The sequence below is a fragment of the Agelaius phoeniceus genome, chromosome 4 (assembly GCF_051311805.1).
Source record: "Agelaius phoeniceus isolate bAgePho1 chromosome 4, bAgePho1.hap1, whole genome shotgun sequence".
Taxonomy (NCBI): Eukaryota; Metazoa; Chordata; class Aves; order Passeriformes; family Icteridae; genus Agelaius; species Agelaius phoeniceus.
In genome coordinates, this window is record NC_135268.1 from 66,212,076 (window position 1) to 66,236,176 (window position 24,101).

Genomic DNA, 24,101 nt, shown 5'->3' on the forward strand with positions numbered 1-24,101 from the left:
TCAATAATTTCATGGTGAAAGTTGGGGGCATTCTGTGCCCAGGAAGGTCAGGCACACAATCTTTTTTTTTTTCAGGAACAGAAACATAATCCCAGAATTATGACTGAATTGCTGGGTAACATTTTTCTTTTCCACTTGCTCTATATAACCTGTCTCTCCTGTATAGCTGAAGAGAAATGGTTTGCTCCCATTAATTCTGGTAAGTAAGTAAGAAGCTAAAATCTCAGCTTGTTCAGTGTGTAACTATGCTGCTGTATGAAGTTACAACATCCATGAGCAGAGTCAAGAGGGGATTAATTATAGTACTGCCATCCTTACACATCACAAAAGCACAAATCAGGGGAAAATAATTTTTAGAGACTGTTCTTTTGGGAAAACAAGATTTAGCATTGCAGAGATAACCTTTTGGTCTGATTTAGTATCTGCCTGTATATAAATTACAAATGCAAAACTTTATTCATGATCACTCTCTGCCCTCTAATCTCATACCTTGGCCTGTCTTCCTGATAAATAGCATAGATATTCATATAGACACACACCCACCACCTGCCCCCATCTCTCTATATGCCTTTTCTTAGTCTAATCATTCCCAGTAAATCTGTTCTCCTCAATCCTGGGCTTTCTCTATCACAACAGTAACACAGAGCAGCCAGTCCTGGTACCTTGGGTGTTATCACTGATTCACTCTTCTAGACCCATGCAATGGGCTTCCAATTCTACTAAATAAACTTTTAAAAATCTGTTTCTGCCATTCAGATGCTAAATTGCTTGCTCTTAGCATCCCATACCAAATATTCCAATGTCTCTTTTTTAGCCTTGTCTTAGATCTATTTATCCTTCAAGGAACTACTTCCATTTCAGTGTTTTAAAAACATTTCCTCTTTATTAATTTCTCTCCACTCTGCATTCTGTTAAGTTTTTCTCTTCACTGAAGCTAAAATTTTCTCAAGTGGAAAATATCAGTTCACTAAGGAGGAGATCTTCTATATAGGAGGTATACATTCCATTTCAGCACATTTTTCATAGAATGTCCTGAGTTGAAAGGGACCCACAATGATCATCAAAGTCAAACTCCTGGCCCTGCACAGCCCCATCCCCAGGAGTCACCCCCTGTGCCCCAGAGCATTGGCCAGACACCCCCTGAGCTCTGCCAGGCTGGTGCTGTGACCACTGCCCTGGGGAGCCTGCTCAGTGCCCAGCCACCCTCTGGGGGCAGAACCTTTTCCTGATATCCCACACAAACCTCCCCTGACACAGCTTCAGGCCATTCCCTGGCTCCTGTCACTGTCACCACAGAGCAGAGATCAGGGTCTGTCCCTCCTCATCTCATCATGAGGAATTTGTAACTGCACTGGGGTCTCCTCTCTGTCCCCTCCAGGCTGAACACACCAAGTGCCCTCAGCTGCTCCCTGTATGGCCCCTCAGGGCCCTTCACCATCCTCATGGCCTCCTTTGGACACTCTCTCATAGTTTAATGTCTTTCTTTGGGGCACCCAAAGCTGCCCCCAGCACTCGAGGTGAGGCCACCCCAGAGCAGAGCAGGAAAATCCCTCCCTTGCCTGGCTGGAGATGCTGGGCCTGATGCCCCCAGGACATGTTTGGCTCTCCTGGCTGCCAGAACACATGGAAAAATTGTGAATTTTTGAAGTTTGGAAATTTTTATTTGGAAAATGTTTTTAAAAATAATATTTTGACAATTTTCAAATTTTGAGAATTTCTGGCTTTCAGATTCAGAATTATTTGTTCTTTAAAAAGCTTAACTCAATGAAAATACATTGCATAGTCTGTTCATGGAATTGCAGAGTAGGAACAGCTCTCATGTTAAAGTTATTGAGGCACAACCCCAACAGAACATTATAACCCCAACAAAACCTTTCCTTCTCTCATGTCCCTGATGCACAAAGCACAGGTCACAGAGGTGCTGGCCCAAGGACACCTGAGAACTGGAAGTACAGAGCAGGACTGGAACCATACAGCACCTGCACTGTACCCTCAGTGCTGATTTCACTGTGGCCAAAGCTGCAGTGGTGCTCATGAGGCACCATGGGCTGAGTGTGAAAAGTGACATTTGTGTGAAAGCTGGAACAACTTGACTCCCCAGCTGCCCTTGGGGAGCATTCATGAGGAAAGCAGAGAGAATTTATAGCTTCTTTTCTATAATGAAGTCTAACACAATGGATTATTTTTCAAAATCCCCACCAGCTAGAAAACATCAAAGCACTGTTACTGAGATTTCATTTTTTCATCTTGATAGCACATGTCTTGATACTATAAATATTTCTGTGGGATTGGAAGAAAAGCTGGAGCCTTTACCTCTAAGCCTCTTCACTGCTTGGTCTCTCCTTGGCTCTTAAATCTAATATCCTGTCACTACAGAAAACTTTCTCCCTCACTAAAGAAAACAGATTCTGTCATTTCTCCTGGAGACACTTTTATGTTTTCTCATAGCCTGCCCCCTAAATCACAGCCAAAATCTCCCCAGAAGGTACCATCCTGTCTTCTATCAACCACACTTTTATGCTTTACCTCTGCCACGAATCCAGGAAGGAGAGCCTGGGGATGAATCTGGCTGGGGCTGTGGATGCCATGCAAACGTGTTTGTCACACCAGTATGTCCCTGCCCCACACCTCTGGCTGTCACCCCTGCCACCCCTGCCACCCTGGGCTGTGATATCTCCAGGGCAGGGGCTGTGTCTGCTCTTGTTGGGGCAGCACCACAAGGCTGGAGTGTTGATAGAGGGCTCCAGGCACATGTGATATAAAATAAAGTCAAACTACCTAAAGCTGGTCTCACTCTCCCACACTCTGATGTATGAGCTATTCACAGAGCAAGCTTCTGATTCTTTTCCTTCCAATGTAAAGCTCTTGGGATGTGTCAGAGTGACCAAGTTAAGAAGTGAAGTCTGCCTTTGTTCCCTGAACAGGCCTCAGCTATCCTGGTAGCAGCAAATAATTGCAATTGTTCCTCCTTCCATTTTCCCCACCAGTAATTTTAGGAACAATTTCCTTGTCAAAAAATCCAAATCCCACAGTCCCTATCTGTCAGAGTATGGATTGCCTGGAGTCATTCTAGGATCCAAAAATCTTGAGTTCCAGCACAACCCTAAGGCTGGGCTCACATCCAAGTCTGACTTTTCCACACAGATCTTAGGGAGACTTGCACTGTCAGAACTACTCACTGCTTTTTGGATGAGATGCTAAATTGGGCCTTATCTTCCTGCATCTCTCTGGGAGCTGAGAAGCATCTAAGAATCCCATGGCAATATTCAGGAAGGGTTATCATTAACTGAGACATCCTTGGCTTGCACTCTCCCTGTGCACCCTGCTGCATACACAGCTCTGGGGAATAAAGCTGTGCTGGAGCTATTTCAGGGTACATAAAAGTTGCAACTTTAACTTGTCTGCAAATTCCACAGGGATGTCTAGAGTACTCTGCAGCAATTAAATATGCAGGCACTTGAATGGGCTTTGGACTAGAGGGGAACAAACCTCTTAATTCCCAAACTTCCCAGTCTGGAGCCAGACTTCAGAGTCCAGGGGCCTCTTCTAGCACTGGAGAGATGTCTCAGCTGACAAACAGGGCACTGTTAGCCAGTTTCCTTGCAAAGGCTGCTTGGAGAAAGAGCAGTTGAGGAAACTAAAGAAAGAGAGATTGCTAAAATTGGAAGTTTATTGATGACCTTTTTTCCTTCTAAAAGGTGTTCATTATCCAAAGTCTGCATTGGGGCTCTCAAACTACAGAAATCAGAGGACCCACATTCATCCTCTGCTTTATGAATCAGCTCCTTTGCAGCCAGGAGACTAATTCAGGATGATTTTTATGACATCAATACTTGGATCTCATTGAGAATCAATAATTCTGACATTATAATCTCTACGATTTAACAGCTTAAAGATGGATGTACATTCACACATTTGTGTTTGAAAACTGCATCTCTAACTTGAATTCCTATTTACAAGGTATTTGCAAGCTGGTGGATGTAGCTTCTCCTTTATGCATTTTTTTCTCCTTTCTAGAATGACAGTGCTAGAAATTGCAAGAGCTGAATAGTGCAGTACTATACTATCCTGATGTTGCACTAGCTGTGACTGCACAGTTTTTAGCTAAAAGCTTACTCACGTCTGTCTTTAAAATGCCTTGTAAATTAATACCTTATTTGTAATCCTGGGATGTTTTTCAGACTGAGGCCAAAGGCAAATAAGCAATAAAATTTCATAAGTATCACTATAGTGGCCATAGCCTTGGCTGAAATCCAGGAAAACAGACCAGAACCACCACTGTTAAAAGCATGGCTAGTTGGAGTCTAAATAACTGAGTCAAGAACCAGAGATCAGAGCTGGGACAGATTCCCATCCTTAGGAGGTCCAGAACTTGATTTAGGCAGTGATCAAGTTCTAACACACACCCAATAACAGATTACAATCCCCAAATCCTCAAACTCATCTGGCTGTCATTCTGGAGGGACACACAGTGACCACCAGGGCAGGATGGGTTACTTGTTCCTTGGAGAACTCAGTTTCTGCCCTAGTTTAGGGCAATTTTGGGAGAAATTTTAACTGATGGCAAAAAAAATGTAGGTTTACAACCCTCAGAACAACAGATTATGTTGAGATTATAAATAATCCTATGTCAATTTTGTTTACTAAACTACAGTTTGTAGTAGCAACTACTGCCAACCTGTGTAAGTACTCCCAGGGCTGTCCAAATGTCCTGCAGGGCACATCCCACCCAGCAGCTGATGCCCTCCTGTGCTCTGATGTGCAGTCTCAGTTTCTTAGCAATGTGTCCTTTCATTCCTATCACCCAGGGAAGTATCTCAGCCTTCTCATGCTCTTGGTTTTCTTAATATTGGGTTTCACTGCAGGTGTTGTAGCCCACATGAGTGTATGCAGACAGAGTGGCACTCAAATATCTCATGCCCCAGCAGTATCAAACTCATCTTACAGAACACAATCCTGCAGCTCTGAGATTATGCAGAATGTACTTTAAGAGAGCTGAGGACAAATCAATCTTGTTCAGGACATTTGTCTGCACGAGTAGCTTCAGAAGAAATATGGTGAACGCAGAGTCTGACCAGAATTAGAAAATGCTGCAAAATCTTCCTCTCAATAAAAGCCTTTCAATACTTGGCAGCCTCCTGGGAGGTTGAAATGCCGAAATTTTCCACTGAAATGTTTCTTTTCCTCTCGAATTTCTCATCTTTGCATCTGCCCACTTAAAAAGCAACAAAAGTCCCCCCCATGGGGAAAAAAAAAAGTATGTCTTAAGGAGTTGAGGATGCAGAAGGAAAACAAACAAATATGCCATGGTGAGAGGTGTATTAAAAAACTCTAAAACAGATGGCATTTCAGTACTTGGAGCGAGTTTACAAGAAAGAGGGGGACAAAATTTTTAGCAGGGCCTGTTATGATAGGACAAGGGGTAATGGTTTAAAATTAAAAAGTGTAGATTTCACTTAGATATAAGGAAGAAAAATTCTATGTGGATGGTGAAACACTGGAAAAAGTTATCCAGGGAGGTGGTAGATGCCTCATCTCTGGAAACATTCAAGGTTAGGTTGGACAGAGCTCTGAGCAGACTGATCTAGTGGAAATGTCCCTGCTCATTGCAGGGGTTTGCCCTTTAAAGGTACCTTTCAACCCCTTGATTCTGTGATTCCATGAACTACAAAGTCTTGATCACTTTGTCAGGTCCCATTACCATGATTTCTGTGGCTTACTTGCTTTAGAAATTTAGACCTTGGCAAATCAAGAGAAAGGTGATTTTCACTGTTGTGGTGGAACCCAGGGCTGTCAGGACACTGTAAGCAGCTGTCTGATAGGTGAATCTGCTGCCAAAGCAGCCAAACACCTCTTCCAAAATTCAGCACTGCCTGCGTGGGAGCTGGGCAGGAGCTTATACAATTTTAATAGTTTGAAACAGTGCTTATGCTTAAAATCAGGAATGGGTGATTTACAGTGCAGCCAAATTTCAAGGTGAGAAGGAAGAGAACTCACAGAAGACATTTTACCAGGTGCTCAGAGATGTGCACAGGACAGTGTGGCAGTTGAGAGAAAAGAAAAGCAGTGTCTTTTCTTTTCTTACCTGTCACCATCATATTTTCTGAAAAATCCCTTTGCCAGGATTTCTTCTCCTGGGAAGCTGAGAAGCCTCAGAGAAAAATGAAAACAATAATTATCTGATTAGCTTCTCCTGTGTTTTGCTGCTTTGGAATGTGTTTTGGACATTGTTTACCAACTGTTCATTGTTGTATTTGTTTCATGTGAATTGTTTTGGCTTAATGACCAACCACAGTCCAGCTGTGTCAGGACTCTGGAGAGAGTCGTGTTTTCACTGGTATCTTGTTAAACCTTCTGTAAGTATCCTTTCTCTATTCTTTAGTATAGTTTTAGTATAGTATTCTTTAATATAATATAATATCATAAAATAATAAATTAGCCTTCTAAGAACATGGAGTCATATTCTCAATTGTCTCAATTGTCCCTCTGTCCAGGGGACCCCAAAAATACCACACTTACCCTCTGCTCCTTTCATATACTGTTTTTGTCTCTTAGATAACTTCTGCATTCTCTCTAGCTTTTAGTTCTTTGTCCTCATTTGACACCTTTTGTCTCTCAGCCTCTGTTATTCTCCAATGCTCAGCTGCAGTGTTTGAACACTGACCTGTGTTTGGGCCCTCAGCTCTCTGAGTGCATTTTAGCAACCCTCCAAAGAAATAGTTGTTTCTGCACATCATCCCTGCCTTATCCCTCTGCAAAAATGCTACTGTTCTGTTGGAAGGTGGCTGGAAGAAGCACATTGGCTCCTCATCCCCTTAAGTCTGGCACAGGGGACCACAGAGTGCATTGCAAAGGGCACTGGAGTGTCACTGAATGACCCCTCCCCTGTCCCAGCTGCACCATCAGCTCGGCTGCCTCGCTGCTCCTAACACAGCTACAGCCAAACAGACTGCAAACACACCCAGGTGAATGTACAACAAAGGCAGACCCCTGTTCTTAAAAGTCGCACAACCACCCTGAGAAATCCAAACACACCTGGGAGCTTCTCAAAACACTGAGCTGGTGAGTGGCACAGGTTCTCTGAGGTCAGTCAGTAATTCAGTTTGGGTGCTGGCCTGTGCTGAGTCATTGTAGATCAGCTACTTGGGTACAGCAAGACACAAACATGCATTTTTTAAAAGAAGAATGTTATAGGCAGGGGAGGGCTGAGAGAAAAAGCTGTCCAATCCATCTCCCAAAAAATAACAGCTGGCTCCAAGGTGAACAGAAGGCTGTAAAAGTGCTGGAAAGGCCCTCTCTAGAGGTTCTCCATCTTTTTCACACTGAATCCCATCTTGCCTTTTCTAGAACTTTCCATTTAATTTTAGGGATATGGGAAAGACAAGGCAGTAACCACCTGGCTATTTCTCTTCATTTCTTCTGGGTGAGGAGTCTGCAATGGGGAAGACCATCCTGTCCCCAGGAATGTGAGCAGTCCACAGTACCCTCCCACATTATTTTAGGTGCTGTTTGAATTTGTGATAATGCACAAGCTACTTCTCATGTCCACATCCCTAAAACGGAAAGAGCAAGGGAGAGCTCTTGGTTGCATAAATATTTTTCTCTTGCCAAGGAATATTTTCTGGGCCAGCATCTGCATTTTTATCCCCAAGAGCAGCATCCTATCCTCAGAAAACAGGTATCTTTATTTCCCACTATGTTCTGGAAATTGCATCAGGAGGAAGAAAAAGGAGATTATGTGAGAGTTAAAAGACCAAAATTTCAAAGCATAAATTCCTGCAATGTCTGTGCTAACAGTGCCCTTGTGATAGGCTGATGTTGCTAACAGGGGCAGCTACCTCTCCGGAGTTACTGACCCTGAACCAGTGTGGGGCAATGGGTTCACATCCAGGGAATGGGGCTGTCATATGAGGAGATTTTTTAACAAGCAATTAGAAGTAAATCGTTTCTCAAGATTAAAAAAGAAAAAGAATTCTCACGGATTTGTATAATCTTTACAATATAGTTGAGGCAAAGAAAGGTTTTCTGGTAATGTTAGATGAAGTATCTTTTTGACAAAGAGGTACCAAGGCTTTCTAGAGCGTTTCAAGAAGCTTGCACTAGGCAGACAAATGTGGCTGCAGCATCCTGGGCTGTTAAAGCTGAATTACAACTTTTATTGTGATCCTCACTTAACCTCTCCAATTGCTATTTTTTTCATACACTGTCCTGGAACAGAAATTAATTCAGAGAAAGCTCTTGAAACAGAATTTATGTACTGGTGTGAGAACAAAACAATCCTACCATTCCCTGTTGGTTCCAGTGGGTTTTTTGAGCCTGAAATGCTCCCACTTGGCTCAGCTGCTTTTGTATTTAAACTTGAATGGTTTTGAGTCAAAACCAAAGAACATCTGTTTGGCAGTTTTATAGCTAGAAGTATTTAACATTTTTCCCTTGATGTGCACAATTTGATTCACTGCCCTGTTGCACTGATGCTACTGGAGGGGCTTTATGCGTGGTTTAGAAGACAGATTGGTGGTGTGGGACACCCGTGGCAGCCAAGAGAGCTGCTGGGCTGCAGCAGGGCCAGGAGCCACAGCCCCTTACAGAGGCATTTGTGAGGCTGTCAGCTCCTGGCTTAAACTGAGTTCTGAGCTCAGCAAGAGCTGCTGCTTTCCAGAGAGGCAAAGAACCTCCCATCAGCCAACCAGCTGTGGGACCTTGCTTCCTTGGGAGGCAGGATTGCCTGGTTCTCCTTCTCTGAGGAAAGAACAATTATTCAGCTCCAGACCAGCAGTACAGCCCTCCTTATCCTGAGCCTCAGGAGTGCTTCTCCTCATTATTTTCCTCATTCCCCTCACTTAGACCTGTATCTTGGTGTGGAAAGACAGGTGTCTGCTAAGGAAGGCAGGAGCCTCCCCTGAAATGGAAACTGTAAACCCCCTCCTTCCAAATTGTTATAAATTTTAAATTAAGGGGCTCTCAGGCAAAAATATGGGAGCAGGAATAACACTTCTTTATTAGGGAAGAAAATAAAAAGATAAAATAAACGATACAGTAAACCAAAACAACCCTGACAGAGTCAGAACACAACCGGACACGCTGTGGGTCAGGGTGTTGGTAGCAGTCCAATTGGAAATGTGGCTGCAGCCCTCCTGGAATGCCAGGTGTGGTTCTGTTGGATCAGGGACCCTGTAGAAGGGTGTAGTCTTCCTCTGAAGATCCAGTGGAAGAGGCAGCTGCTGTTCCTCCGGGGAATCCAGTGGAGAAACCATGCTGGTGTTCCAGAACCTCAAGATTATATCCAGGTAGGAATGCTTGGCTCCTCCCTCTGGGCTCACATCTCCCAATGGAATGCTGTAGTTCTTATCAGTCATGCAGTGACATTCAATAGCTGTTATCAGCAGAGGTCTCCCCTGAGAGAGAATTGGATGTGGAAGAGGCAAGGAAAACTGCCCACTGAACAGAAGACAACTGCCATACAGATGGCAAATAGAATACATCTTGCCTTGCAATCTGGGACAACCTGCCAAGCTGCTTTGCTGCTCCAGGTCTCCTAAAAAGAAAAGGAAAAAAAAATTAAAGCATGTGCATATTCTGGAATTTTAAAATTCTGAGAGAGAAGAAAATATTTGCTGTTTTGCTATCAATTATTTTGGTATCAATTAGTTGGATTGTTTGTACTTAGTCAACTATTTTATTTATTAGAGAAAATGTCAGATGTATGTTTTTTAAAGGATTTAATTAAGCACAGTCAGGAGTCATTAGATTATTCAAAAAGCCTGCTGCTTCTCATTAACTAATAGCAACTACCAAAACAAGTGGATTTTTATAGACCGGGTCTAGATATAAGTGAAAAAGTACATAGGAGAGCAGAGGGACATACTGTACTTACACATCTCATCTTCATGCTATAGAATGCCCTAATTGGCAATTAATTTCTTCCAAGATGGAGTTGAAAATTGCCACTTTCCAAACACTGAAATTACCAGAGGATTAAACTGTCACCTTTTCCATAAGAATGGCCTTTGAAGATTGATTATGGCATGAGTCACCTTTTATCTTGAGATCAGCTATTTAAATTTGATGCAGGCTGCACCTTTTTTGCCAGCATTTTCTATCTAGGTGAAAAAGAGGCTGGGTATTGTGGTATGGGATGTTTCTCAACCCATGAATTATGGCTCTTCTAACCAGTGTTGAATTGCAAATGTCATTTGAGAAGAAGAGAAGGGTATAAAGGTAGTAGAAATGGTAACTTTCCAGAATAAAGAAAATGCCATTTTAAGACCCCATTTTCTGAGACAGACAAATGTTAAAAAATACCTTTCTTGCACCAGCAAAAATTAAAGCCATAAGAAAATGTTTGGACACTGTTCATGTCACACCATGCTATGTTGACATTTCCATTTGACATGCAGACTTTTCAGTTTTGATCATAGCTGTGAACTACAGATGTTTTTAAAATACAGGATAGAGGAAAATGGATTCCCATTCAAAATAGAACCTGTGCTGAATGTCTATTCCAGCTCTAAAAAGGACTGAGATTTACAGTCATACAGACAATTTTCCAGCTGTGCTAACAAAGAGGGAGAGAGAGAACACAAGGAGGTGCTCTCTGTTCTTTATCTTTCAAGCAGGTTTTGAAACCTCCAAACAGAAATAATTCCTCTGTTTCTAGAGACCAGCTGTTCAACAAGAGGTGGGAAATGAAGGGAGTGCTGGACAAGCAGCTTTGAAATCTGCTCATATTGGCATGGATGAATTTTATTAACATATCACCTGGCTGACAGCATATAAAATATAAGACAATTCACAGAGGATTTTCCCACCTGTGCATTTCTAAGTACATACAAGAATATTAATGATACTATCCTGTCTCTCTGATAGACATAAAACCAAGTGTGACTGGTGGGAGGCATCCCTCATCTGAATAACAGACTTGCAGTGGCTGGGGCTCACCACAGAATCACAGAATGGGCTGGGCTGGGCTGGAAGGGACCTTAGAGATTATTTTTTTCCAACCTCCCTGCATGTGTGCCATTTTTATTGGTTATCATCTCTTTCCAGAGCCAAAGCTGACATTGTGGAAAGGTGGCTGAACTGAGGATAGATTAAATAGGAAGGTAAGTTCCAGGCACTGTCCAACCAGGAGCAGCTGTCACACAGCAGCCAACAACAAGAATTACTGCACATCAAACCACCCACCCAGTGCTGTGCTGCTGAGGAGCACCTGGATACAACAACCACACCAAAATCCACCAGCCTCCCCCAAAGGCATCTCTACTTATGACAGAGCCAGACTACTGCCTGGAAATCCTCCTCCATATGTGCTTTTACATGGCCTCATTGCTAAGTTTGTTTTAGTACTTTACATTCATGTGCTGGGCTAACACCACATAAAATTTCATATAAGCATTGTTATTCCTCCTCTACTCTCAGGAGAGAGAATGTGACATTTGGAGAGCTTTCTTAGTTAAATGGATGATGTTTCTGTGTCAGAGACATCAGGCCAAAAACCATCTTCCATTTGGAGGAGTGACCCTTAACTTCTGCAAGAGTTGCGTCCTCAGCCTGTGAGCTACTCCCCAAAATGCATCTTCACTGGCAGTTTTGACTGAGACAAAGGAGCCCTTGTTCTCAGCCACCTAAACAACCACCTGTGCATCTGCATCTTGCTTGTCAGCACCAGCTTCCACATCATTCTCCTCAAACTTCCATCCAGCTCTGATCTCCAGTTGTAGGGGGATAGAATATAAGAAAATAAAGATAGTGTAGAAAGTAATCTTACCCTTAAGAAGTTGCATCTGGGCCAATTATCAAAGATTAGGAGCAGGCCTGACTTTAACAGGCCACAGCTGTAAGCAATGAGAAGAAGAGTGCTATAAAAGAATGGGTTGGGTGGTTGGGAAAGGAGCTGGAGTTGGTTAGCTACTTTGTGAAGAAGAGTTAGTGCTCTGAGGAGCTACCCAGGAGAAGCACCAAGAAGGTATGAAACTTTTGCAATAAGCAGACAACAGTATGGAACGCCTGCAATGAGATGACAACATCTAGTCGAGGACAGGAGGAACAATGCCATGTGGGATTGCTGCTTACCATAACCCACACTTGCTAGCTGCAGCAACCTGATGAGCTAAATGTGTTATATAACTTCAGAAAAGCTCCTGGCCTCAGATTGAATGGCTGCTGAGGCTTGTACTCATGGGATTTTCTTTTATAGGCATCTAGAGAGGTGGAGATTGAAAGTGACCCTAAAGTTTTCTGAAATTACCAGAAATTTTCTTATCCTTCCTGCACACCTGTTCTTCAGCTGGGGCTAACAGAAGTTCTAAATCCTCTCAAGCTGAAGGGCTTTGTTTACCCTCGTGGTAAAAAGCTCCCCAGTGCCTCAGGCACTCTTAACTCCAACCCAACACCCCAGAGAGTGTCACTTACAGTGCTCAGGCCACAGAGCAGCAGGGAAATAATGACTGAGACCTGGAGTCTGAGCATGGGAAACCAGTGCAGAGAGCAGGAATGAGTCTGAAATGCACGTGGATGTTTGAGTTGTTGAGGACACACATGGCAGTGCTCTGTAGCAGCTGTGTTTCCTGAGGACCTGGGGCATTGTGCCAAGTACACAGCACCCCTGTAGATCTGAGAGCAGCTTGTGTTTCAGAATGCTTTCCTCCACCTCCAGATCACTTTACCAGCCAAATGGGAAATGGGTGTCTCTGGGCATCTTTCCAGAAGCCTCTGAACTGATGCCTTCATGCTGCAAAACTCAACGGGTACATTTGTGTACTTTTCACCTTGGCATTTGCACCACATGAAGTATTTGCCTCACCTCTGGATGCCCACTGGCCCTCTGTGTATTGACCAAAGCAGGAAGTACCTAAGTAGGAACAAAACTGAGTTAAAATCTGACACAGCAATAGTATCTGGCAGATACCAACATGACCTGCCTCAGGCTTTTTAACAATCATTAACGTTAACAAAAGTGTTAAGCTCTATAGGTACATGTCCCTTCTGAAATTACACCACTGAGCTGAAATTTAACCCTTTTTCTCATTTCCAAAAGTCAATCAGGCTGTCATTGAAACAATGGGATAAAATCACCAGACCTTGATCTATTCCTGCTTCTATTTAAAGGTGATAAAGAGTTGATTTTTACATAAGATCTCATCATTGTTCCTGAGTCAGCATGATTGTTCTGGACTTCCTGGCATTCTGACAAACCGAGCAAGTAAGGTTATTCAGGAGCTTAGAGCTGGTATGGATGGAGGGAAAGGAGACAATATGCTGCCACCTTTTGGTTACAGAAATGAGAACAGGTATGATCTGGGCACATCTCTCAAGTGGAAATTAAGACATCTCTGCTTATCTTCTGTAATAAAACAGCCTGAAAGGCCAGATGCTGCAAGATGCATCCCTTCATGTTCTAAACTGCTGCTATAAGCTTAGCTCACCTATTTCACATTTTTTCAGTCTTGCTTGAATGAATTAATAATTATCAAGTAATAATTAACAATTTATCTAATTTAAAACATAAAGGCTTGAGTTCTCTCACCTAAAACTAACTCTTTGCATCACCAAGCTGATTTGAGGAACATAGCTGCAAGGAATAGAAGGTACAAGACCTCATAAATTAGTAGCTTGTAAAAGAAAGAGACTGCATGTCATGACTTCTGACACTTTCATTACTGGTTTGTCATCAGTACTTTACAAATTCAGCCTTAGCTGTTTGAACGAGATTTTCTGTGCTGGCTGACTGCTGAGGACCTGAAGGGTATTTTGTTTGCTTGTTTATTAAAAGATTGGTTCAGCTGTTTATAAGAATAAAAGATTACAGATTTGCCATCTTAATAAAAGGAGTACAAGGCTGCTCTGTTAAAATGTTTGTGCACCTCCTAGTTTGATGCAGAGCCCAAAACTGTAACAGGGAAACTCTGTATCAGGGAAACTCTGTACAGGAAACTCTGTATCTCACTGCTCCTATGAGTCACTGTACAAATTTGGGCCAAGTGATGAGCCTGTGACAGCCTCAGTTTAAAAATTTTCTGTAAAAACTTATGGGAGCTTGTGAGTTCAGGCCCATGAATGTTCTGTGACTTTCTGCTCCCGTGAGCCAGGGGCTCTTTACATTTACTGCACATATAGAGGCACTGAGCATGCTGCATCCTCATGCACAAAAATCCATCAAACTCTGGACACTTCCTCTTTCTCAATGCTGGCAGTGAGTGCTCAATCTCTTCTCCTGCATAAGGGTAATGTGAAGGGGGATCCTGTCTGCCTGCACTGCAGAAGGAACAGGAATTCTCTCTCCACTACCAAAGCTGTGCTGGTAGGTCTGCAATGCCCACCTGGGGCAGCTGCAGCCACTCAAGCAGAGCAGGGCTGAGCAGCAGAGCCAAACCTGGCCCTGCTGCCACCTCAGGCCGTTGTTACACTTCACACACGGCTGCTCATGCAAGATGTCCCTGTCCCAGCAGAGCTGTAACACACTAATGGTGCCACCCCCCACTGTTCTCCTGCACCTGGAGGAGTTCCAGGCTCATCTTGAGGAGTTCCAGGCTCTCTGGCCATTTGGAAAAGACTCATTATGTGACTACTGTCCTCTCTGGCCACTAATGAGCTCCTGTCATTAATGACTGCCTTGCAATCAAATACAACAGAAAGCAAAATCAAAGTTCTGAAAACAACACAACCCAGAGGACTACAGACATGAGAAAACCACTAGGAATTATCTTGTTTATGCACTCATCACCCACAGACAGCCCCAGCAAAGGCACTCAGCAGCTTCCAGACACTCACATATAGAGACCAAGAAGCTGAAGGAGACCCACAAGAAGGCTGTTGATAGGAATTTAAAGGCAAAACAATCCCTCCCCTATGTGTTATCACTCCTTCAAGGGGTTTAGCTCCATCACCTGTCAGGAAAAGGATGAGAACTGATTTTATCTTGTTCTTTTAAAAGGAGGGAAGTGGTGCAATGAATAACAGTGCTTCATCTCAGGGTGAGGGGCATCCTGTTATCTTTCACAGGTCAGGATCACATTAACCATCTGGCCCAGTGGTGGGAAACAGCAAGACATCCTTCCAGAGCTAAATGAGGCCTCCTTTTCCTACCAGCAAATTCCCCTATGCCTCTTGGCAACCAGAATTCCTCCTCTCCATCTCAGCACTTGTCTTCCACACACCTCATGAGCTGTTTTTAACCCATCTTTCAAATGAAGGGGTTTTTATACATTTAACCTACACATGCACAGACACACACTGAAACCACATCAGGGTAGAGGCAGAGGAATACCAGGACCACTGGGCCTGCTAGAAATATTTGCAGGAATGGTCTTTTTTTAATCTTTTTTTCTTTTTTTCTTTTTTTCTTTTTCCTCCCTCTACCACTTTTCCATCATGCTTAGGGAAGCATATCTAGCTTGTTGGCATTGAGCTGTATATAGCAGCTCAGTAACAGAATGGACCATGGTATGGAGATGAGTCAGGATTGTGTGATGAATCAGATCTTGTCCACAGAATCCTGGCTCGTTTGTTGCAGACAGCGAACACTATGATTGCAGGAGGAAAAAAAAAAGTGGTTCCAGGCTAAGGCATTTGTATGCAGCTCAGAAGGACTGGGTTCTATTTTTATCCTTCTCACAGACTACTGAATTAGCCACTTAAAAAACCATTTTTCATGGCTGGCCATGAACTGGGTACAGGGTTTTGCTGAAAGCCTAAATTCTAATCTTCTGCTTTATGGCTAAAAATGTAGCTGCAATGTAATGTAATTAGCTGTAATGCTATTTTCTCCTTAATTTATGAGGATGTTATCAAAATACATTGAATTCTGATTGTGAAGCTCTCAGTTCCTACCCTGTTGTATATCACTGAAAAATGCATAACAAAACTGGTAACTCTGCCTTCACAGCAGAATTTTACAGTAAGTAGTAAGGCATGGAGTCCCATAACAAGCATCAAAAAGAGAACAAAATATTGAAGAATGACTCATTAAGTGACTACTGTCCTCTCTGGCCACTAATAAGCTCCTGTCATTAATGACTGCCTTGCAATCAAATACAACAGAAGACAAATCAAAGTTCTGAAAACAACATAAATCCTGGCAGTTTTTAACTGCAGAATGTTTACTTTGCAGCCTTAAAAGCTTTTATATTATTTTTGTCACCCTATAACACAGCTCAGTGCCAGTGAGTCTGTTTGTGAGATTGCTCCCTGTTCAGTGCCTCTCTACTATGCCTGACCTCCTAATGATGGTCTCCTAAGTAGGATCTGAAGATACTTTAGGAAATAATATGAGAAATTTATATCATTACTTTTCCCAAAACATTTACTGATTTTTTTTATTATTAGGGATTTTATTTTTTCTCATTTTCTCTTTCTTCTTTAGCTCTTCTCACTCCTCCATCAGCTGGAAAAGCTAAGTCCATGATGTTGCCTTTGAAAAGGGCATTAAGAGCTAGATTAAAAACTCTTCTGTGTAAGTGTCAATTCAATCCACTCCAGAACATTTTCCTGCAAGCTACTTTCACATCACCCAGCACTAAAAAATGGATTAACAGACTAAGCTGGATTTAAACACCCTCTTCATTAACACAACTGTAAATAGGGAAGAGTGAAGCATTATTTTTGTCTCCAGCTTTCTCCTCCTTAGTTTACCCAGTTTATCTCTCCATTTCAGAAGAGTTAAATTCCAGAGGGTGATGAGGCACTGGGAGAGGTTTTCCAGGGAATCTGGGGATGTCCTGTCCCTGGCAGTGTTCAAGGCCAGGCTGGATGGGGCTCTGAGCACCCTGGTCTGGTGGAAGGCTGCCCATGGCAGTGGGCTGGAACAAGATGATCTGGAATGTCCCTTCCTACCCAAACCATTCTATCATTCTGTGATTCTTCAGTAAAAACCACCAATAAGATGCTGGAGAACTGAATTAAAGACCTGCCTCATCTAGTTTTCTTACCTGGCCCTAAGCATAGAATTTCATCTACCCTGGTCCTTTGCTGCCTCTTTGTTAAGCAGGGTAACACATGCACAAATCTCACAAAATGGTGAGAATCCTTTTTAGCAGGGATAGAGTCAATACAATCCACTGGCAAGCAGAACCACACCTAAGGATACCAACAGGACATGCCAACCAAATTTATGCATCTGAAGCTCCCTGTAAATGTGTTCATCAGGATATCACCTCAGTTACTAGAATACAACAAAAGTCTTGCTGAAAATTTTTTAAAAAGAAAGAAAATTCTCAGCACATCATACTAATATGATTTATTAATTTACTGGTTCTATAATGGATATGCAATATCAGTTTGCTCCGAGAGCAGCAATGTCTCAATAATTCATGAACAATCACATATAAATATTCTAAGCCTGCCTACAAAAGCTGAAACTTTGTAATTTATTATTTCAGTTCTGGAGGAAATCCAGCTGAGACAATCTGTGTTGGAAAAGAGAGTTTGGAAGGAGAGGTAATATGTTTTATTAGATGAAATCACACCAAATACTAGGAGTGTAAGCCTGCAAGATTGTTTATTTTTCCAATTATATCTGATAAAATATAATTATGTTTTGCTATAAGCCTAACCTTTCCTACAGATTACAGAAGTATTGCTTTAAAAGTAAAGCATTTGTAAGAAACACTTATACAATAAAGCAAATAAAGCTTAAGATAACTTATAAGTGAAAGATCAAAAGATTTATAATAATTTACATTGTTCTCTACCTAGCTCTGAAGTTGTGGAGTAAGCTAGTAATCTTTCCCTGCTTATTTGGATTTTTCTCATAGCAATGAAAAGAGCAAAAATAAAACACTTTTAAGTGTTATTTCAAAAACAAAAATAGGTGGAGAGAATTTGCTGGCATAAAAACCTTGAAAAGCTTTCAGTTAACTTTATCTTTAAGGGACTGTAGTTCAAGGTCATAGTATCCCTTAAATGATGACAGATGTTTTGATTTCAGACAGATTCCTCAGATATGTTTATCTTGCCATGGTATTTGGACATGTCTGCATTTTTCCCTACTGTAATCTGTGTTTTTCAAAAAAAGGCTCCACTTCTCCTAGCAGAATCTGAATAACACCAGAGATCTTAACTGTCAGGCACTAACTGGTATTTATGGTTTATTCAGACAAGCTGGAGAGCTGGGTGAATTTTTATAATTTTTTGATTAATGATTTGCATCAAATTTTTTGTGTGTGTGTGAGAGAGAGAATTCTTTGACTTTATGTATGGAACTCAAATGAATACTGCCCTAAGGAATCTCTCTTTAAATTATAAGAGTAAGAAATATATCAGCAGTAAATGGAAAGCTCACTGGGTCAGGAGCTACCACTAAAAGCAGGAAATTTTGTCTGTGAGAGTTATCAGCTTCTAAATTTGAGTACTTTTGTCTTACTAGAAGTTGCTATCTAGTTGCTACCACTGTTGGCCAGGATTCAGAGCAGGCAGAGATGGGCTGTGAAATCCAAATTCTCCACTGACTCATGGAGTTTCAGGCCCAGATACCTACATCTCCCAAATCACACCTGGAACATCCAGCTGTATCACACATGGAGTATCTCAAACAGCGGAAAAGGGCACATGGAACACAGTGCTGTCTGGTTAAGACTTAGATACTGTAATTCTTATTGAATTTAAAGATATTTTAGTATGTCCTTTCTGTGCTCCCTGGGCTTTTAAACTCTCTTCAAGTGCTCAGTGTGGGATCTATGACTAATAAAATAAACAAAATCAAAACCAAAACAACAAAAAAAGCCCACCACAAACAAAAAAACCCAAACCAAACACAAAACCCAACCAACCAAACGACAACAAAAACTAACAAACAAAAAAACCTCAGTTATCTTCTACTTTAATTTATAGAATGATACAAAAAATGGTCTTTTTTGAGAAAGCAAGAGCTGGCAGCCAGTCTGTCAGATGGTTTGAAAACTGGCTGGATGGCCAGGCCAGGCTCAAGGAATGGCTGACATGCAGCAAGTGAAGAACATTGTGTGTCAGATGATGACACAGAGTGCACCCTGAGCAATTTTATGGATGCCAAATTAAGGAGTGCTGACATTAGGACTGGCAGAGCTTAATCCAGAGAGATCTTGATAGGTTTGTGGACTAGGCCAAGAGACACCTCAGGCTTGATGGAAAACCCCACGCATGAGGACAGGGAGGAGGGAAACCGGCTGAGCATCAGCCCAGCAGAAGGACCAAGGAATCAGGCTAATGTTGGGCTGAGCACAAGCCCATTTAGGCCAACAGTGCATTCTTGCTGCAAATAATGCAAACTGCACCCTGGACTCCATCAAGAGGTGTGCCAAGGAAAGTATTAAATATCATTAAAACAGAGAAATGAGGAGCAAAACAATTGTTACAGAGGCTGAAAAATTCTGCTTTAATTCAAAGTTCATCCACTTTGCAAAGAAAGAAGAGAAGAAGCTGTTCATAAAAATGGGTGTAGTCTAGCTGGGAAATTAGAAGGTAGCAATCCTTGCCAGAGCAGTGAGTTTCTGGAATACTCTTCTGCCTTCAGCACAGGATAAAACAGTCAAGCCAGTTGCAACATGGAGTTTAATAGCTTATAAAAAGACTGATGTAATAACATGGCACATGACAGCAAGTGGTCATGTGTATGTACTGTACTTGAACATCTGTACAACTGTTAACTCGAGTAAAAGAAAAGGGGGAAATATAGTAGAGGAAATGTATTTGAATATCTGTATAGAGGCTTTGTCCCATAGGTCCCGGTTGCCCTTGGTGGGCTGCAGCTGCGATGTCCTTAATTGGGCTGCAGCTGTGACCAATGAAGATAACTGGGATAAAAGGGGGTGGGTTGGCCAGTCAGGGAGAGCCTTGGAGGAGCCCTGACCTGAGAGAGAACAGCATGCAGAAGAAGGAGTCAGTGAAGATCTGCAGCTATGAGAATACACCAAAGAGGTATGGACTTTAGAAGTCTAATAATACCATTATAAGACTCTAGAGAAATAGAATAACAACAGTCATGTAGGATATCTCATCCAGTCCTACATTCCTGAATTCCACATGCATGAAGAGTGATAAAAAATGAACTAAGATGAAGAATAGTTTTTGAAACATAACAAAGAGGGAGAGAAAAAAGGAAAGAAACTTGTAGGTGTTGGCAACAAAGTCCTGGGGGTTATGAAGGGGGAAGCATTCTTCCTTCAAAACTTCATGACTTCCCTGTGGAAGATCACAGCATTGTCTCAACATGCCCTGATGTCACAACCTTAATACCCCTCATTTCACAGCACAATTTCATTGTGACAGCTGCTGAAAGCATTATGCCTCCAGCAAAATACCAATGGGATGTTTTATACACTGTATGCCATGAGATGTCAAGTAACAGATGATCCAGTGCAAGGCCTTTCTACCACTTGGCCATATCATCATAAGCAGAGATGATTTGAAGCACAGTGCATAGGCAAATATATTACTCTAAAACAACAAATTTATTTGTGTGCAACACTTTGTGGTTTAGGTCCTAGGGGTTTTTCAAAACCTCTAATGTTCTTTAATTTCCCACATTGTTAGGTTTGATTAATGGTATTTGGACTGCTCATAGTGATAGTGTTCTTATTTATTAGAAGTAATTGAGAAGTTAATTGAGCCCTGTATTCATAGCTTCATGTTTTAAATAAGTTTTAATTCTTCCTTTTGTTACATGAATGTATTAAAAATCTTACTAAAACCAAGAGTAAAAGAAAGATAGTGGAAGAGGTGGCAAAGGCAATCAAACAGATATGTTTCCAAACAAATGGAAGTTCCCTCAAGGATGGGAGCTCTCAGGTAGGTGTGCCGCTCTACAGAGACCTCAATGAAATTGTTTCATCACTGCTGACCTTTAGTGTTCAGGCCCCATTAGCCACACATCAGAGCCCAGACTGGGAGTGTATCAAGTTAAACTGCTCTAGAGCAAGATAGAAGGGAATTACTGTCCTGAGTTCAACCTCTTCCTCTTCATGGGCCTTTTTCATCATTAGTCTTAAGTCACTACATCACTTTGAAGTTTATTTGAGAGGGAAAATAATCACAACATCATGTGACTGGAGTTGCAAGATGGTATGACAGCAATGTAAGCATAATCCTGGACACAGGCAGCTGGACAGAGCACCATTGAAACAATTACTGCCTATCATGCCAGGCCAATTCACAGGAGAAGATGTACCAGGACATTTTTCATAGCTTTTATCTTTATTTATCTTTATTTCTGCCAGAGGATTTGCCTGCCAGGGAAGGGAGCTGGCTGTGTCACAGCTGACACAGGAGGTTCCCACAAGGAAGCTTTGCTTTAGACTTGAGGAAGTCAGATAATCTGGTTTTATTTGAGTAAATTCTCACCCCATGTGTCCTCTCAGATCACATTGCTACAGCTGTCTTAAAATGGGTCAAATAAAACTCCCCACAAAATGATGCACCCACACAATTGCATTAACCCATAATAAGCAGCATTTCACAAACTGAATTACCATAAAAATGTATAATGTATTTACAGGTCTTCAAACTGACATTGAATACCATTTTATAAAATCAACTACTGCTTAATAACAATTAACTGTGTACCTTAGACCCACTGAGAACCCTCTGTAGTCAGTTACCATAAAGGATATTAGACTTGTACTACTACCAGTTACTCCATTAGTGCCCCTGACAGCTCTAAATGCTTAACCCCACAGTAAACTTACATGTCAGCCTGATATCAAAGGATAAAATTTATCTTCTTTTTCTGCTTTGAAAACCTAGGAAACTGCGCTTTAAAAGCCTATGGAAAAGATGTGGTATTTAGAACTCAAGATACAAACATAAAAGTTCACAGAAAAGCTGTTGTTCAGTCCTCATGGCAATGCTGGGGGAGCAGGAGGATAATTACGTGATAATACACAATCCACTGCTCTGTCTGCCTTCCTGGGCTGGCCCCTGTGAGCACGGCATGACTCACAGCCCAAAGCCCTGCTGGCTCAGACACTGCCGTACCTGCCTCTGGTGCCAGTGGGAGCTCAGTGCCACTGCTCATGCCAGCACTGCCTTAAGAAGAGCAAAGCAGCTTCTTGTTCACTGAGAGATCAGTGCCAACACCCAGCTGAAACCTCTGCCTAGCACTGTACCAGATGCTGTGCTGCTTCCCCTTGAACGAGGATAGCTCCAGGCTCTGCCCCTGAACATCCTGCTGGGTACAAACAACTCTCCTGGATCTGACAGGTAACACAGCACCCTGCTTTGGGTAGTGCAGGACTAGAGAGATAGATAATATTTCAACAGGTAACAAGCTAAATCTGCAGGTTGGGAAAGGTTGGTTTTGGTGTGAGACAAAGTTGCACCTTTCTTAAAGCAATTATAAGGCAGATTCAAATAAATGAACCCTTGCTTATGTCTGGCTCTTATTTGAATACTGTCATGACCAGGTGAGTGAATCCAGGGTGTCCCCCTGGTCAATTTTGTAGTATGCTCCAACTCTTCTCAACAATTTCATATTCAACATTACCACCTTTGAAATAAGGACCTGCACTTACAGAAAAAAACATCTGCCGACAGTTATCTGTGCAATGCAACATCTTGAGGGATATAAAGTATTCCAGAGAAATCAAGTGCGCCCCTTCCAGCTCCAGAAATCCCTGAGGAATGAGCCTTTTTATATTTGCCATATCACTCTGAAAATCACTACCCAAGCTAAACAAAATTTAGGTTTAAAAAATAATATAGCACTTTATTCCAACAGAAATTTAAGGTACAAGTAGCTGGCAGGACAAAAGCTCTTACAACAAGCTGGCACTTTGTCTTAATCTCCAGAGTGTCTGATGCCTCTTCAGTTAAGAGCCAGAGGGACAAATCTGCGGGTGACAGGGCTGGAGCCAAACTGACTATGCAAATCCTTACACGCCAGATACACATCACAGAATGGGCTCCCTTCTCAAGCCACACTTCAGATAACAGCACAGAAGTGATCACAGCAGCTCAGACTAGATGGCCATGCAGCTCAGTGCCTTAACACTGACAGTGTTCAAAAATAGATACCTCAAGGAAAGCACAGGAACAGAGGGTGTGTAATAACCTTCCTTGGCTTCCATCAGCCTGCAGTTTGGCTCTCCTGAGAAAGGCAGCACCAAATCCCACAATAACTTTAAGGAAACAGAGCAATCCTTTCAAAGAACAGCCAGGCCAGCCACCTGAACTGGTGGAGTTTGTCCCATCTCACAGAACTAGGTTAACCCTCTTACAGCCACTGCTTGAAGACAACCAGCTGTGCAAACACGTTCTGGTTTACCTCCCCCAACATAACTTTAAAAGGAGTTGGTTACTTTTCTGCACAATTAGAACATGAGAACATCACTAGTTTTCCTTGCCTAATCAGATTTTTTTACACTATCTAATGGATTTTACCCAATAGATAAGGATGTACCAAAGACTTACCAATACTGGTGCCTACCTTTAACAGCTGGATATAATTAACGGAGGGCAAAGGTTGCTAGTGATAATTACATGTTGATTATATGACAAAACTAATGCAATTCCTTTACAGCTACATTTAAGCCTTTTGCTTTAATTAATTTCCTATTCTGTTTCAAATTTAATAATTTACCTCAGTGTCTTAGTTACATTTTTTTTTTCTGCACAAACAGATAAATAGTTAATTGTGGATAAGTAATTCCCCCCCAGCTACATGCTGAACTCACATACTGAGAGAGAAATTTTGGATATTTATGTGCTACACAAAATGCCTCAACTTTGATTTTGCTGTTTATAAAATATCAGCTCACTGCATACAAAAGATCTGTCTTAAATCAGATTTGAGTATAAATTGGTGGTACCAATTTGGTAGCAATGGTACCAAAAAAAAAAAGGCATGATAAGGTAAGGGAAAAATTCACAATTAATTATATATTATATTAATATATAATTTAGCACACAGAAACTCTTTGTCTCTAAATACTTCCACGCTGTCAGAAGTCATAGCACCCAAGAGCTGCAGACACTCAGCATTTTGGATATCAGTAACATGAACAAAATAAAAGACTCCATGATGCCATATTTGGATTTAATAGTAAGAAAAACATTTTCACTGAAAGGGTAGTTAAGCATTGGAACAGGCTGCCCAGGGAAGCAGTGAAATCACCATTCCAGGAAGTGCTCAA